Consider the following 18,136-nt stretch of genomic DNA (forward strand, 5'->3'; position numbering starts at 1 on the left):
TTTTTATTTAATATTTTGTTATTATGTGCTTTAATTATCATCTCTAAATGTTCGTAGCAGCTGTAGGATAACTTTAAGGTAATTTTATTGAAAATATTCTGTAAGGGGTTGGTTGCGGGAAAGTGTTTTTCGATGAGATCTAGAAATTTCTTGCCAAGTTTTGTTTTTAACATTTGATTGTATGGGCCGTATACCAAATTATAGGTCGTTTTCTTCTATTTTTAATTTTATTATAGTTATTGGTGTTTTGTAGCTTATATTTGATATCGATATTTTTGTATCCACTATTTTTAGTGCTGTTTCATAGATAATGGTTGACCTGTTAAATGCATTTTCATCGCTTCAGTTATATATATGGGGTGTCCATAAAGTCTGGCTACATTATGTAGCCAGACTTTTTGGAAGCATCCTGTAGATTATGTAGACAGACTTTGTGGGCACTCTGTATATATATATATATATATATATATATATATATATATATATATATATATATATATATATATATATATATATATACACGCGTGTGTGTTTGTGTGTGTGTGTGTACAGGGTGGCCACAAAATCTGGCTACATAATCTACAGGATGCTTCTACAATATCTGGCTACATAATGTATCCATACTTTGTGGACACTCTGTATATATATATATATATATATATATATATATATATATATATATATATATATATATACACCTTAAAGTAAAATTAGAATTAGATTTACTTGAATATACATCCATTTTATTATAACTTAGAGAACATATTATTATGAGATTAGGAAACTTTGAAACCTGATTATTAGAGAATTAGGATATGTTTAATGTTAAACTAAAATAATACTTCAATAACAAGTTCGTAAAGTGTTTATTGATACTAGATTTTTGAACGTTGAACTGGTAAAAGTATATGAAAGTTGGAATTTAAAAATATTACTTTCAAATTAAATAAATAGATAATAATAATGATAATAATAATAATAATAATAATATAAATAAATAAATAAATTAAAATTGAAATATAAGTAACCAATAAATTATCAATTTGACATGAAGCAGAAATGAAGTATATCAATGAATTACGACTATCGATTGAAATAGTTTTAATACTAAATACTAAAATTTCATATTGCACGAATTAGTGAATTAATTTATAATATGCATCGATTTAACTTTTTAATAACATTCAGTGAAATACATTAGAACTGTATAAACATTATTTTTTTATATTTTTTTTTTACATAGGCATCACCACATTATCAAGGCCAAGAGGCCACTCAAGGATAAGGGTTAAAGAGTGTACAGTAGAAATTGGACATTATAGTAATCATTAGTAATGAAAATTTGGTAAAGTTGATAACTTATATGGAACGGCTCATCAAGAACTTATTTACGTTAGACTTGAAGACAACCATATTGTAGTCAGCCGGAAAGCAGGAAAACGGAAGACAATTCCACAGGCGTGCAGTTCTAAGAAAAAAGCTTTGTTCATGGAATCTACGTTTAGGTTTAGGCACAGATAAAGAGTGGGGGGAATTATTGATAGTGTTTACAGCTAGACGAGTGTTTCTTGTGAAAGTTTGGCGAGGGGGGACCATAGATTGAAGCTCAGTCGAACACTTTCCATGAAAATAACGATACATCAGAGACAAACTCGCAACATCTCTTCTGTGAGATAAAGGCTGCAAGGAAGAGAAAAGGACATCTCCTACGAGGCTACGAAGTCTATTTTGAACCCTATCAAGGCAGGCCAAGTCCTTTCTAGCAGCTCCTGCCCAGAGGTGGCAACAGTATTCCATCCTTGGACGTACCTGGCTCTTATATAGATAGAGAATAGCATCAGCAGTGAGATGTCTACCGGATCGATAGAAAGATCCCACCATTTTTCCAGCGGCCTTGGAAACAGATTTGATGTACGTGTTCCATTTAAGATCAGGAGTAATGGTCAAGCCCAGAAGCTTGTCAAAACTTGAGGCCTCCTGAAGACGAGAGCCATTCATTTCAATTGATGTCAGATGTGGATCAGAATGTTGATGATGTAAAGAGAGAAGCTTGGTTTTAGATGCATTAAAAGTAACCAGCCATTCTTTACCCCATTGTACTACGTGCTCAAGATCAGAAAAGAGAGAATTGGAGAGAACTTGGTCATTTACTGTCTTAGATGTGCTACCATAAATGGTAGTGTCGTCAGCACAGATGTCTACAAATGATGTAAGGATGTGATTTGGAAGATCATTAATGTAGATCAGGAAAAGAGTTGGGCCCAGGATGGACCCCTGAGGGACACCGGCATTAATACTGTGAGCTTCTGATTTTTGCCCCTCAACTACTACTCTTATGAACCTATCAGAAAGAAATGATTTAATAATTGAGAAGACATTTCCAGCAATACCATAGCTAGAGATCCTATGAAGTAAACCTTTATGCCATACTCTATCAAAGGCCTTAGATATGTCAAGAGCAATTGCCCTAGAAAGGTTGTCTCCGTCGAGAGATTTGCTAATCCTATGAGATATAACTGTAAGCACATCTGCTGTAGATCTAGCAGAACGGAAACCATATTGAGTGTCACTAAGAAGGTTATTTTTGTTGAGATGGTTGATTACTTCTGTATTTAACACAGATTCCAGCAACTTACTCATGACGCACAGGAGACTTATTGGCCTGTACTGAGAGGGGGATGAGCGATCACCTGAATTCTTAAATACAGGGCATACTGATGAAATTTTCCAGGGAGATGGGAAACTATTCTCCTTAAGCCAACGTTTAAACAGTTTTGTAAGTATGGGCGCTAGTTCAGGTTGAAGTTTTTTGAGTACTATAATTGGAATACCGTCAGGGCCAGTTGCTTTACTGGAATCAAGGTTTTTGATTAGCTTGGCAACATCACGTACAGATATACGTATATCACATAGCGTGTTTTCTGATACAGGAGGAAATATTGGGGGTTGGCAGCCTTGATCGCAAAGGGTAGAATTAGCTGCAAAGTTCTTGACAAAGAGTTTGGCTTTGTCTGATGCTGACGAGATTACCTCAGGTCCATTGATAATAGTTGAGATGGAGCACACGCTTCTGTTCAGGATTCTGTTTGCTATTTGCCAAAACTGGTGGGAACCAAGCCGCTGCTCAGCTACTTTGGACTTAACAGATTGAGCATACAACTCTCTTGCATTCTTTATTACTTTCTTACAATGCTGGCAGTCCTGAAAGCGGCTTTAGTTTTCATACATCTATTACGTTGGAAACAGTGGAAAAAGTGATTTCTGTGCGCAATGGCAGCAGCACATTCTGGAGAGAACCATGGCTGGCTGTTAGGTTTTTGCTGAAACTTTTTCGAGGGTATGAAACGGTCAATACCTACAATTAACCATTCCGTCAGGTCTGATACTATAGAGGACACATCCTTTTTAAACATGGAATGCAGAGGTAGATCAGATATAAATGTACGGAAGCTATCCCAGTCAGCCTTAGTGTATCGATATACTGTACGATGGAGAGGTACGTCTGGGGACTTATTACATTTCATTTTTATCTTAATTGATACAACAGAGTGGTCGGAAGAGCCAAGAGGCGACAGAACAGAAACTGAACATAGTTCAGGGCAAGTTGTGAGAAAAAGGTCTAGTAGGCTCGCATACTGGCCATCATTGTCGGGCACACGGGTGGGTTCCTGAACAATCTGAGTGAGGTCATAGTCAATGGAGAAATCATGACAGAACCTTCCCTCATCATCGGCCTTGTTAGAGTGGGTCAACCATTCGATGTTGTGAACATTGAAGTCACCACATACGTGAATGTTAGCTGAAGGATAAGCAGATAAGACTTGGTCAATTTTCTTAGATATGCTTTGAAAGATAGTAACTCCGCTGTTATGAGGGCGATACATTATTTATTATCGATGGCAATAGGTTAGGTATCTTAAAGTATGAATGTTAATAAAATAAAAATAAATATAAAAATATGAAAAGGTAATATATCGATAGATTTAGATACAGTTGAGTATTCATCAAATTTTTTTTTATCTCAACCAAACGTAATTATGTGTGTAGAATTAACTGATACTAAGAATTAAAATCGAAATAGTAATAAACTTGATTATAACACTCACTTGAACTGAATTATATATCGTTCTAAATTTAAATCAATAAATTATTTAGTATAACTATTAAGGTCAATCGGTCTTTTTAGTTCAGTTTAGTTTCGTATTTGCAAACATGTATAATAGTTTATAATTATTGATGTTATCTTCAGTATGCATACATAAATCAGAATGAATAAATTTACTAATTATTGAATAGAACATTTTGGGTACAATATTCATAAATCAATAGGGAATGTTAGTACGAATAGTTTAGTCTAGTGACTTTATTTTTAAAATTCAAAATGGCGTAATGGAAACATATTAAAGGTATTTGCAGCTTCTCTTTCAATTTTCTGATTTTCCTTTTGTCGGATTGATTGTTGCTATTTCTTCTGATGGGTTAAGGGAAAAATAAATATTCAGTGATGAATATAATAATTAAGTGATTGATTTCTCGCTACAAAACAAATACTCTCAAGAATTGTAACTGTGAATTGAATTAAAGGAATAAATTATAAGATGGTCGACATCATGAATTTTAGAATATAATGTTTTGTCATTTATTCACTATATTGTTCTGTAATTACATTAAGCTTCTTAAATATATATTGGTATATATTATAAGAAAATATATTTCTACAGATATATATATATATATATATATATATATATATATATATATATATATTTCTGTATATATTCGCTTGTTATAGCGAAACAACGTTATACCCCCCATATATATATATATATATATATATATATATATATATATATATATATATATATATATATATCAGTATCAGATCGGATGTGATGTTTTCGTCTTTTTTTCTTGTTTCGTGTTTGGTCGGGGTCGATTAAGCATCATCAAATTTCTGGCCCCGGACTTTGCGATCACAGACAACAATGACCTGATTTCTTTTTTTATTTTCTCTTATGTATTTTTTTTTACTTTGTCATTACTTTCGGTTGTGACGTATTTGTTGTTATTTTGTGTGTCTGTTTCTCTCGTTGTGTGCTATTTATTGTTAAATTAGCAAGAAAGACTCGTACTTTCATATATTTACGTATTAAATTGTCAAACTTATGAAACTGACTTAGTTTTAGTCCTACACGCATCATTAATTCATTACATGGTCACGCATTCTCGGCACTTTTCAGGCAATTTTTACTGTTTGACCTTCAACTGTAACTTGTAATAATCACCAGATAGATTGCTGCTCCTTATCATGTCGAACTGTCCGCCTGTTTATAACTCTAATATATGCGAGTTGGTTTCAATAAGGTTTCAGATTTTTTTTAGTATGGGCACTTTTCTTGGTAGTACACACATGAAACCCTCGTAACTTTCGAAGTAATCTTCTCCGGCTGCAATGCACTTGTACCGTTCTAATAACTTCTGGAAGACACCATGAGATTGCTCTTGTGTGAGCGTGTCGATGACCCTCGTCACAGCCTATTTTATCTCCTCAATTGTCTCATAACGGCAGTCCAGTCTCTAAGGTTTGCCTTGAGCTTAGTGATTAACAAAAAGTCACAGACAGCAAGGTCTGGACTATAGGAAGGGTAAAAAACTGTTTCGATTCCCATCTTGGTCAAATAGTCTGCAACAAAGATGAAATTCTATACTGCTGCATTGAGACAAACTCCGTGCAAATCTTCCGCGTCTTCGGTTTCTGGCAAATAATTGTGTATACAGTTCCCATACTAACATCAAACTGTGCACCTATTCACTATATAGACACACACGACGGGTTTTATTAATGAACTTCTTATTTGGTCAGTCAACTTTGGTATACTGATTTCTTTACTCCTTTCACGTTTCTCAACCTCTCTTACAGACTCCATGCTCTCCTTGAATCTCTTATGCCACTCAAAAACTGATGTTCGATTCACGCAAATTGGTCGAAAAGCAGTCTAGCACATTCCATGCGTTTCTGTGGCTTTTTTCTAAGTTTAAACAGAATTTTATTGCGTATCGTTCCTCTAAGTGTCATCACGTCCAGATTGCATGTTAAAATTCACCAGATGTGACAATCAGACTTTAGTAGCGAGTATTCCAATGCCTGCTGTAGTTGTTCATTTGAACCTGAAATCATAAAAAAAGTGTCCTGTCATCTCATAAGATGTACAGCAATAACATACCGAATTTTCAAGAGTCTACGGTACTTTTTAAAGCCTCTATAAATATCATTGGAAACTAATTGAAGGAACCTTGTAGGCTCTTTGCCTAGGAGCAAACTGTAGTATCTGTTCTGATATCAGATTACATTTTTATATCCTCGGTTACTGAAAGAGGAACTCTTGTAGACAGAGACAATATTTTTTTTATTTTTGTGTCAATCCACCATTTTGGAAACCTTTTTTTTTTTTACTAACATTTAGATGGACCTTGGTTCTAATGCTACATTCATAGAAAGGCAAGTAATTAGTAAAAGATACTTTATAATATATGGAAGTTTCTGGGGAATATCGATTCACATGCGGTACGAAATCAGAATGCATGTAGTTTGTAGAATACAACATATGACATTAAAACTTTTCAAATACAGACTTGATAGCGTATCTGTCTGATGAGCAGTTACGTATAGTTAAGCAGGTGTTGCGTAATATACAGATGCATTTACATGTAGCCGCTTTAGGAATCCTAGAGTTCAGTAAAAAGGAGACATGTAAGATAACCTGGAAGATACTGAGATAATGAAGAACGCTTGCATTTCTGAGTTTTCCTTCCATATATGTTGTGTAGAAGGGCTTGAGAGTGTATTTTATTTTACTATTTCATTTATTGCAAACGTGAAGGGAAATATATTTTACATTTATCAAAGTGTGACGGAGAAAGAGATTTTACAACGATTCCGTAATTTACGATATATGGTATTTACTTGCCTCCCCGTGAGGGCAGATTTAGATACACGGTCGGCTTTTATTTATTTATACATCATATATGTATAAATATATATATATATATATATATATATATATATATATATATATATATATATATATATATATATATATACAATATGAATGTATATATACGAATATGGGTGCACGGTGTTGCCCGGGTGTTTGGAGGTGTATGCTGAGCAAAAAATAAAAAATAAATTAAAAAAAAAACGGTCAATTTTTTTAGACTTTGACTCCTATTATGACCCCTTAACATTTATTGTTTGGGGCTCAAATCAAGTTATTAAGTTAGATCCATGTCCAAGGAACCTATATCTAAAATTTCAAGGTTTTTAGACCCCAAATTGTCGGAGGAGTTTGGTAGAGTTCTCAAAAGTAAAATCGTTGAACTTTGACCCCTTAACAGCGAGATTTCTGGCCGAAACCGATCACAAAGATTTTCCCAAATGTCAGTACCCTGTATATAATATTTCGAGTCTGTAGACTAAAAATTGACAGAGTTATTGCGTAGGGAAATGTACACATACAGACAGGCATACACACAGACACGTTCACTTTTATAGATATATAGATAGATGTGTGTGTGTGTGTGTGTTGTGTATGTGTGTGTGTGTGTGTGTGTGTATAATAAATATTTTTATTATATTTATTTCTACGTAGAAAGTTTGGTAATGAGATGTTTGTTTGCATTACTTCTGAGCTTCTTCATGTCAGTACATTCAGGGAAACAGAGACCCAGGTTGGGGGGGATCCCAAAGTCTAGACATTCGATGGAAGAAACTTCTTGAGTAAAAGGCTTTCCGTCACCTAGAGATTTGAACAATATAGGGATGTCAAGCTTGTCGGGTTAGTTGGGGGTATTTACGACGTTAGGGTCCCCATGCTTCCGTTCAGTCTTGACAGACAAAGGATACCCCTTAGGGGCAGTAGCGCGTGTAATTGTGAGGCAAGGGTTGCGCAATCTCCAACCACACCTCTCCTGAATCGGCACCGTTTGAGTCCAGTGGCAAGGACGAGACCAGGACGACTGGAAACAATGCTGAGATAAGCGGAGAGCACATACAGCACCTGAAAGCCCCAAATGGTCACCCATTTAGTACTGATCAGGTTCAGCGTTGCTTAACTTCGGTGATCCCGCGGGAACCGGCGTGTCAACGTGATTATGCCGTATATACGACGTTGGGGTATCAGTTCGTCGGAGCACATTCCATTAAAATACTTCACAGTATATGACAATTCTCACTTTGGTCTACATACATTTTATAATCATCCCTTTTTGTCTCATCTTCGTATATATTATTTTTAATGATTCTCCATATTTTTTTTCCATTTTTTTTTTGTTGGTTACAGTTTAACATCGACAATTGTTTCGATTGTAACGCGACAGCCATTTTTGGAACAAAACAACATATTTTGATAATTGTTAATTGATATTTTCATTTTGCCAACTGGTTGAATTGCCTGTTAGCTACTTGGCCCAACGGTTGACATTGGTGATTAGTAGGTAGTTTTCGACTGGCGTTCCCATTTCTTCAATTTGATATCATATTCCCGCCTCTCTCGGCCTTCCTCTTTGTCTATGGGTACATCTATACCAGGATATATATATACACACACAAATATATATATATATATATATATATATATATATATGTATTGCCAAAAATATCTGTAAAATTCTAGGACTTAGCCATTGACAATCATATATACATACATGTTTATATATATATATATATATATATATATATATATATATATATATATATATATATATGTGTGTGTGTGTGTATGTGTGTGCGTGTGTGTGTGTGGGACAAGTACACGTATTTGTTGAGTGCGTAGTGCATATGTTCTTACGGATATGCACTCTCCATATATATATTTATCTGTGTATTGTATGTATTCTTAAGCCTCCGCTGTAGTGTGTGTGTGTATCTTTTTTTCTTTACATCCATGTATATATATATATATATATATATATATATATATATATATATATATATATATATATATATATATATATACATATATATATATATATATATACTGTTTTGTTTTTAAATCCCCGAAACAGTGTTTCATGGTAAACAACTGATGATCCCTTGAAAAATAAATTATTGGCATTATAGTAAATTCGAGAGCGAGTTGATGCAGTGATTGCATGTGATTAAATGACTTACTGACTAGATGGTTTTCTAACGAATGATAAAAAATATTTTTTGTATAGTTTTAAAGGTTAAAAACTTCCAAGACTATATATATATATATATATATATATATATATATATATATATATATATATATATATATATATATATATATTCTCAATAACAGTAGTTATGGCTTCAATTTTGAATCATATCATTACACACAGATTTATAACAACAATATGTAATTAATATCAAATATATCTCAATACTTTACTGTGATTCTAAAACTATATTGTATATTTTCTAACTGATGTAATGGATTAAATTTATATAGTTCATTTTACTAAAATTTTCATTACCAATATTTGGAAATATATTTGCATGTATAAAAATATTCTATACGTATAATCATATGTAATTCGGAAGAGCAGGTGCTGCATGTGATCTCCGCTTATCTCCGCATTGTTTCCAGTCGTCCTGGACTTCTCCTCACCGCTTGACTTAAACAGTGTTGATTCAGGAGAGGTGTAGTTGTAGATTGCGCAATGCTTGCTTCACAATTACACGCGCAGCTTTCGAGACTGAACAGAGGCATCGAAGTCGGAGGAGCATATGGTTAGAGTGGAACAATATTGCGATTGACACTAGATTGGTTTGATAAATGTATTGGTAGAAACTGGCAGTTCCTGATATTAGCATCAAATAATGTACAATCGAAAATTATTGCAATCTTTCAATATGGGCGTTAACTTTGTTTACTTTGTCTCGTGTTCAATGGTGTTTTTTTTATTAATAAAAATAACTGCATTGCTATAGTCTTCACACACAACTGTTTATGCAATATGCACAATGTTTCAAGTAAACTATAATATCCTTCACCTCATATATGTATATGGATGCGGTAAAACGTACTTTTATTCTTAAAGTAAGATTTAACGCGCATATTCTTATGCGTAATTTTTCAATCTTTAATGTAAGATCTAAGGTTATGGCCTGTGACAATAGCTGAAAAATTATTTTCTATTACTCCGAGTAAAGCAAAATAGTCCTACTAGTTCTTAAGAATCTTGAAATGTAAGAGTTTAAAAGCGGCCTTATAATGCCTACTTTCCTTATATTTTCAAACCAGGAAATGAAACCGCATATCACCAATGTTTTTTTTTTTTTAAATTTTATTAATATTGCGTACTAGCAAGCCGCCCAGCTTAGCTCAGCCGTAAAATACGTAAAAATATTATATTTTTTATTAATGCAGATTTCTTATTTCTTATAAACAGATATACCTTAGGTATTCAACGTAACGTTAAATTCCTTGTAAAAAAAAAAATGAAGTAAAAACATCGGGAAGAAACTGAGAAATGTGCATGCGAGTATTGTTTTTCTTTCTTTTTTTTCCAAACAGTTCATTTCTTGTAAGTAAAAAAAAAAAATACTCGGGCTGAGATCTAAACCAAATCTAATCAAATCTAAGACAAATACGATAACCATTAGTCTGGCTTGAACGATTTTAAAAGTGTTTTCAACCCTACTTAATTTTAACATAATGAATCTGCCTTGTGTATCATTCACGCATGTGCAGTCGTAGAAAAGTAAGCAACCCGATAAAAATATGACGACCACCACGTACCTATGTATGTATGTATGTATGTATATATATATATATATATATATATATATATATATATATATATATATATATATATATATATTTAATTTTGCCCCTTTTTTCTCGGATGAAAATCAATTAAAAGTTTTCCACATATCTGAATATGCTATATACCAAATTTCAAGTGAGTATATATAAAATCCGTTGAGTATATAGGTTGAGAAGTGTCCTCTCACACACACATTATCACTTTTATAAGTATACTAGCAAGTGTACCCGGCGTTGCCCGCTATTAAACGAAACGTTAAATACCTTAAAAAATGAAGTAAAAAAAAATCGGAAAGAAACTAAAACATGTGCATGTGAGTATTGCATTTTTTTCTAAATAGTTCACGAAGTAAAAAAAAAAATATTCGAGCTGAAATCGAAACCTAAACCCAACGACAGTGAGTCAAATGCGATAACCATTAGACCAGCTTGCCATGACTTTGAATAGTATTTTCAGACCTCATGAAACAGTTGGCATACAGATAAAATTCCGATCACTCCCTAGTACTAATTTTTCAATTTTGGCCCCTTATCAGCCCTTTTTTCCGGATAAAAAATCGATTACAAAATTTTCCACATCTCTGAATACCCTATAAACCAAATTTTTAGTGTGCAGATCGAAAATCCGTTTAGTATATAAGTTGAGAGTTGTCCTCACACATGGATTCTCACTTTTACACACACACACACACACACACACACACACACACACACACACACACACACACACACACACACACACACACACATATATATATATATATATATATATATATATATATACCTGGGGTTAACACTTGAACTCTATATGAGATACACATATATTCGAATGTCCCATTAAAGTTCTTTGTCTCTCAACCACTGAGTTTGTAAAAAGAAATTGAGAACATAGATTTCCTCTCCCCATTAACCATGTTCATATGTTGCAGTATATCTTTCCTTTTGGTCTCTTGGTCTTACAGGATTCCAGGACAAGAATTTATCTATTCTGGTGGAGTATCCAGCTTCGTGTTATAACTTGAGCTAACACCACTTTGAGAAGGTGCACCATTCCTCGTAAAATCTAATGTGAGTTAGCCATAGTAAGGAGATCTTATTTGCGCAGTGAATACTATGTGATTTTGAATATTTGGTCAGGGTTCATCCTAGGGAAAAATTATCCTCATGCCAGATTGTTCTGGCAAAACTCTGTACAGAGAGGCCTTAGACACTCGAGGACAGTGTCTAGTAGGCATTCAAGCTCTTTCCAGTAGGTATTCAAGTTCTCTCCAGTAGGCATTATGCATTCAGAGATGACTTAAAATTAATTAAATCAAGCATAAATAATGCATGTTTGACTTTTTTGAAGTTTTTTCAAAAATGAAGTCCTTTAATTTTAGACATTTTCTAGAATCCAAATTTTCAAATAGATTTTAATAAAAATTCCGCTTATGATTCTAGATTTAATGTTTAGTATCATTGCTTCTAGTTCTCGCAAGCAGACATAAAATTGATGCAATTTTTTTTTTTTTTTTGCCAGAAATTAATTTCATACGCCCTGGAACGGATAATATTCTAATTATTAATTATTGTTGGGCTAGATAGTTTTGTTTTTTGGCATATCAACGCTTTTCGGTTATTTAATGCCAAATCCAGTAATTTTGGAAACAGTTTTTTATGATTCATGTTCTTTATATCTTCAAATATTTATTTGTAGAGTTTAGTTTGGCTGTTTTGTTTACGGCATATCAAGCCTTTTTTGATTATTTAATGCCGAATCCAGTTATTTTGGAAATAGTATTCATGTTGCATCCAGTTATTTTGTAGAAGGTTTTTATTTTTCAAGCTCTTTGTATCTTCAATCGCTAGCTTGTAGTGTTTGGTTTAGTTGCTTTATGGTGGATTTTATTGCTTTTGTTCTCTGCCCTGCAGAACATGAATGAGTTTTACAATGGAAGAGGGAAAAGGATTATAGTTATTAATATTTGGCACATTTTAAGTTAGGAATCCAGACAGGAAGTGGGGAAGATAGAAAAAGAAAGGGGAAATGGGAAGAAGGAAAAGGAGGAAAAGATAGTATGTTGTTTTTGTTTTGGTTTTGTAGAACATAATTAGGTTTTTCAAAAGGAAATAGAAAAACAAAACCATCAATGCAAGGCGCATTCCGTCTCAGTAGGCCAATATCTTCAGATAGCCTGATCTGGTAGCACCAGATTATTAATTATATAATTATATTAATGATTAAAATACATTCAGAACACGACGAATAATTATGGACATATATATCTGTTGTCACAGACTGAACACGAATAAAAACATTTGTGTTATTGTTATTCTTAGTTCAAATCTTTGAAAAAAAACATTCATATAAAACAATAGCTTTACACACACCTGTCTAAATACATGCAGTAACTAACGATACATTGTTTTAGTAATAATATTGTACACAAAGACTATAGAAAACTAACACGTGTTTATGCAATCTTTAATATAAATCTCACCTGCTCGTTTAAAGGTATGTATGTATGTATGTATGTATGTATGCATGTATGTATGTATGTTTGTTTGTTTGTTTGTATGTCTGCCTAAAACTTTCGATAAAGGCGACGGATTTTCAGGAGATTGGCATCGTTTTGAAGCTGGATCATTCGGACGACAAATATGGAAAAATTCGCTAAAAATATTGATTCCTTCACTCTTAACAGGGCACTTTTCTATAGGTAGGGGTCGCATTTTTGCCGATAGTTTCGCAAGTCATCCCCTGTTTTCGATTGATTACTCTTAATTTAAACCTACGTAACTTCCGGTTTGGCGATGAGCGCAACAGCAAAGTCGTTACTTTTTTTAACATTCTTTTCCTCCTTCGCGGTACGGGTTCGAGCCTGCCTGGTTACTTCTCAACGAACACCTTCAAACACCCGGGCAACGTCAGACATCTAGGCTAGTCCTATATAAAATCCAAATGTTTTCCTTATTAATAATATATTAGAATATAATTTTAATTTATTAATAATATATTATAACTTAATTTTAATTTATTAATAACATATTATAATTTCATGTATAAAAATCAACTTACATGTAATACTTGTATATGCATATATCAATCTATATTCTTATAAATTTGTTTCTTTGTGTATTGATATTCATATTTAACCCCCTTTTTTCTAGTTACCTAAAATAAAATAAAACTTTGTTTTATATGTTTCGTTGAATTGCATTCATCTGCAAGAAATCTAGCTAATTTGCATATTCTTTTTTAATTAATTCCCTATTAGTTTTTTTCCCGTTTTCTTATGGGATGACCATCTTTAGTTAACTATTACGTGTAATTATATTCATGCAGATAATCTACATGATTTATACTTGCGTAATATTTGCGGAAAAAGCTTACAGTAAACACAAACCGCTTTCTATATATATTTATGTATGCGTATATGCATTTGTTTTAAAAATTTTGCCTACCAAATTCCTCTGTCAGTGTTTGGTCTACAGACATGGAACTTAATATATAAGGTATTCGAATCCATGCGAAATTTTACATTTGGTTTTAATCGTGGAAAATCGGTGCAAATTTGTGAATATTAAAATAAATGAGATTTGCCAGGTGAAAGTCGAACGACGGCATTACGAATATGCATGCGTAACGTAGTAGCTATTAGTTCATGTTTTTATTTTCAGCCTTGCAGCAAACAGTCTTCATTGCTCAGGCATTGACGTCAAAGGAAAAAGTAAATCGTAAGCTAAACATTTCGGTTTCGATTCTTGGTTGCAGCACATGTGTCATTGTTTCAAAATTTAAAAAATCATAACTATATAATGGTTCAATATAGAGCGATCGCTCATTTGTTTTTTTTTTGGTTTGATGACGTGATCTTCTTAAATTAGGACTCCACTGAAACATGTATGTACATGTGTAAGCAAAGTTTTGTATAATAAACAGACCATATATATATACATGTATATATATATATATATATATAGATAGATAGATATGTGTGTGTTGTCTGTATGTGTATGTATATATATATATTATATATATGCATATGAAAATAGATATGCATGCAACTCGTTTCTTATCATTGTGCACTTTGAGTTGAAATAAAAATCGGTCCATTTAGCTCTTATGCGCAGATCATCATATAATGACTAGATTACTCTGACAGACGGTAAAAAGCATTTTAAAAAATGTTTAAATTCCAACAATATTTCTCGTATTTGCTGACGTATTATTCTAGTATCAATCTTCTATTGAATATTAGATATTACGGTGGACTAATTCTAAAAAAAAAAAAAAAAATAGTAATCATAATATCGTTCATTAAATTCTCTCTGTGTTTGTTTACAACATCACGTCAGCTGTTATTTTGGCTTGACGATGAATGCTCTGGAAAATTCACTTCTGATTAATGTTTATGCTAACGAAGAAATTATTTGCGGCGATTATAAATGGTACCTCTGCTTTTATCGTAAATTGAGTTCATTAATAATAAAAAAAAATGGTGAGGTACACTCGGGTTTGAACACGGAATCATTCAATCTGTAGACGAATTCTCTACAACTGAGCTATGTTTCCAGATGTAAATAATAAACCTACCTTTATTAAGAAGAAATTATTTGTTGAGATTTTGTTATCTCCCTTGTCGGTGGAAACTAAAATATTTCCCTGTAAAAATTCTTTTTTTATCTATAAGAAAGAAAGAGTATTTTTATAACCATATTTTTCGATTTTCGATACTTATCGGGTGAATGTCTGTACAAAACATATCGAACAACACTGCCAGACATATAAATTAACTTTTGTGAAATTGAAAAGTTACTTATATATATATATATATATATATATATATATATATATATATATATATATATATATATATATGATTACTTCATTTAATCACATAATATACGAAGATATAATTTTATGCGTAAATTTTTCAGTAGTTACTTCAACCGTACTCAACACATAGGTAGAGCTAGATAGTAAGTTATGAAAAAATATATGGCAATTATTCAACACAGATTATTAAGGCTTAAGCCTGACGAATTCTCACGAGAATGAAACGCGGAATATTCTGTATAGCTTAATTGCCATATATATTTTCATAACTTACGATATATATATATATATATATATATATATATATATATATATATATATATACTAGCAAAAGTACTCGTCGTTGACTGGGTTCAAAAACAGCCTACAGAAAATGGACTCTGATTTATGAAAGTATGATAGGTTATGAAAAGGAAGGGTTGTAATAAGATAGCTTCGAATTTGGGGGTATGAAAACCAAAGCAAAATATGATGAAAGTAAAAATAAAATAGATAAACCCCATAATTTATTATACCATACCTGTTCACACTGAAACACTTATCACAATATTCTGTGGATCTATATTAAAAAACCTTGTTAAACTTTGTGACATATTTCCATTCTATGGAGGTCAGGCGCGAACGAACACCCCATAATTTTATTATACCATATTTCTTCAAACTGAAACATAATTATCAAAGTATACTAACGCAGATAGATATGAAAAGTCTTTATTAAACTGTGTGCCTATTTCCATTCTACGGAGGCCAGGCGCGAACGCAGACCCCACAATTTTATTATACCATCCGTATTTAAGTTAAAACATACTTATCAAAGTATTCTTATGTACATCTATATCAAAAATACTTGTAAACGTTTTTTTGTATTTAAAATTTTTTTTATTTCCATACTTTGTGGACCAGGCCTGAACGCAGACCCCACAATTTTAATGAACCGCCGTTCTGCAGGATCAAACATACCCATTCCTGTGTCTCGATGCATCTTCTATCATTATATGTAATCATTTTTTTTTTAAAAATAGTCAACCATATAGGAGCCTATTCGTGACCAGAAACACACACATGCACACACAGACATTCAGCTTTATATTATATATATATATACATACGTGTGTGTCTGTGTGTGTGTGTGAGTGAGTGTGTGCGTGCGTATTGTTTAAAATATAATTATCTAATGTGTGTGATATGCCGGTCAAAATTGTAAAAAAAAAAAGATTAAAAAGAAAGTTTTATCTGGAGAATTGATTTTATTTTTCCTGGAAATAGTCGTATTCTAGTTTTTAATTATGTAACTAATGACCAAATTTTTCATCTTAAAGATCAACTGACTTTTTTTTTTCAGGTATGTTTTAGATTTCACACTTATTTATTTGCTTCTCTGTTAGTCTGTCAGAGTTTGGCTATATCATATCCCCTGTGTACAATTCTGTCCATCTACCTGGTCCCAGGTTTTACCTTCAAGCAATTTTCCAGTCGCTAACCTCATCCAGGTCTCTTTCTCTCCTACGCGTACGCTGTCTATTTTTTTCTCTCTCTCTCTCTTTCTTTGACTCCTTTCCTAGTCAAGTAAACACGTCAAAAGAAACACTAAAAGAAAACGCGATGAATTAAAAAGGAGGCCCACATCCTCGTGTACGTACCTAGGTACATACCTGGATTGATATTAAGGCAGGCGGAAAGCTAGACAAGCAAGTGGGCTGTGAAGGTTGCTATCAGGGGAACGGGATGGTGGTGGCGTTCTTCTCCATCGCGGTCGCCCTTCAACAGGCTTAGGTATATCGTTCGTCGTTTCAGCCCGAAGCCTGTTGCAGTGAGCAGTCGGGCGTGAACAGGACCCGTATACACGTTCGTGTGTCGCCTCAACAGAGGAGCCATCTTTTCTATGGGGTATGTCATCCAACGTACATTCTCGCTCTAGCCGGGTCCTTCTCGGACCTTACACTAACCTGGTCAGTTGGGCCACTTCAGACCAAAAAAAAAAAAGAAAAAAAAAAAAAAAAAAAAACACTTAATTTCTTTCTACTCACCCGCGGGAACCTTTCACTTTTGTTGTGTAGCTATGTGTGTTTATTGTACTTTCTTGATTATGTAGCCTCGATTTATTCTGAGTTGATACAACAGAAGATGTTCATTATCGACCTGTTTCACTTACGAAGAGAAAAAAAAACATGTTTAATAATCGGGAAAAACCTTTCGATATTTTGTTTGTATCCAGGTTTCTTTGTTTGTCTTTAGTTTCGCCATGAATACTTAAATATTAACTCATCTTTATGTTTGTCTCTAGGCCAACATAAACCTATTTCTATCGTTTACGACGAAAAATGGTTTACTTTCGTTAGTTTAATTTGCTTTAGACATAAACTGGCATATTAATATATATATATATATATATGTGTATATATATGTATATATATATGTATATATATGTATGCATATATATGCACGCATATATATATGTATATATATACATATATATATATATATGAGACATGTCAGATAACATGCTGAGCCTTTTATCATTATA

General features: G+C 32.9%; 1 long non-coding RNA gene across 1 annotated transcript in view; it reads right to left on the reverse strand.

Moving 5' to 3' along the window:
• The window catches only part of LOC145284463 (uncharacterized), a 196,422-nt gene extending 178,651 nt beyond the window's left edge, over positions 1-17,771 (reverse strand). Inside the window, exon 1 of the long non-coding RNA XR_013868838.1 lies at positions 17,640-17,771. This is a non-coding gene — a long non-coding RNA (uncharacterized LOC145284463). The remainder of the gene's footprint in view (positions 1-17,639) is intronic.
• Positions 17,772-18,136: the final 365 nt, after the last annotated feature.

The sequence above is a fragment of the Euprymna scolopes genome, chromosome 9, assembly GCF_053919585.1.
Source record: "Euprymna scolopes isolate OS-2025 chromosome 9, ASM5391958v1, whole genome shotgun sequence".
NCBI classification, from domain to species: Eukaryota; Metazoa; Mollusca; class Cephalopoda; order Sepiida; family Sepiolidae; genus Euprymna; species Euprymna scolopes.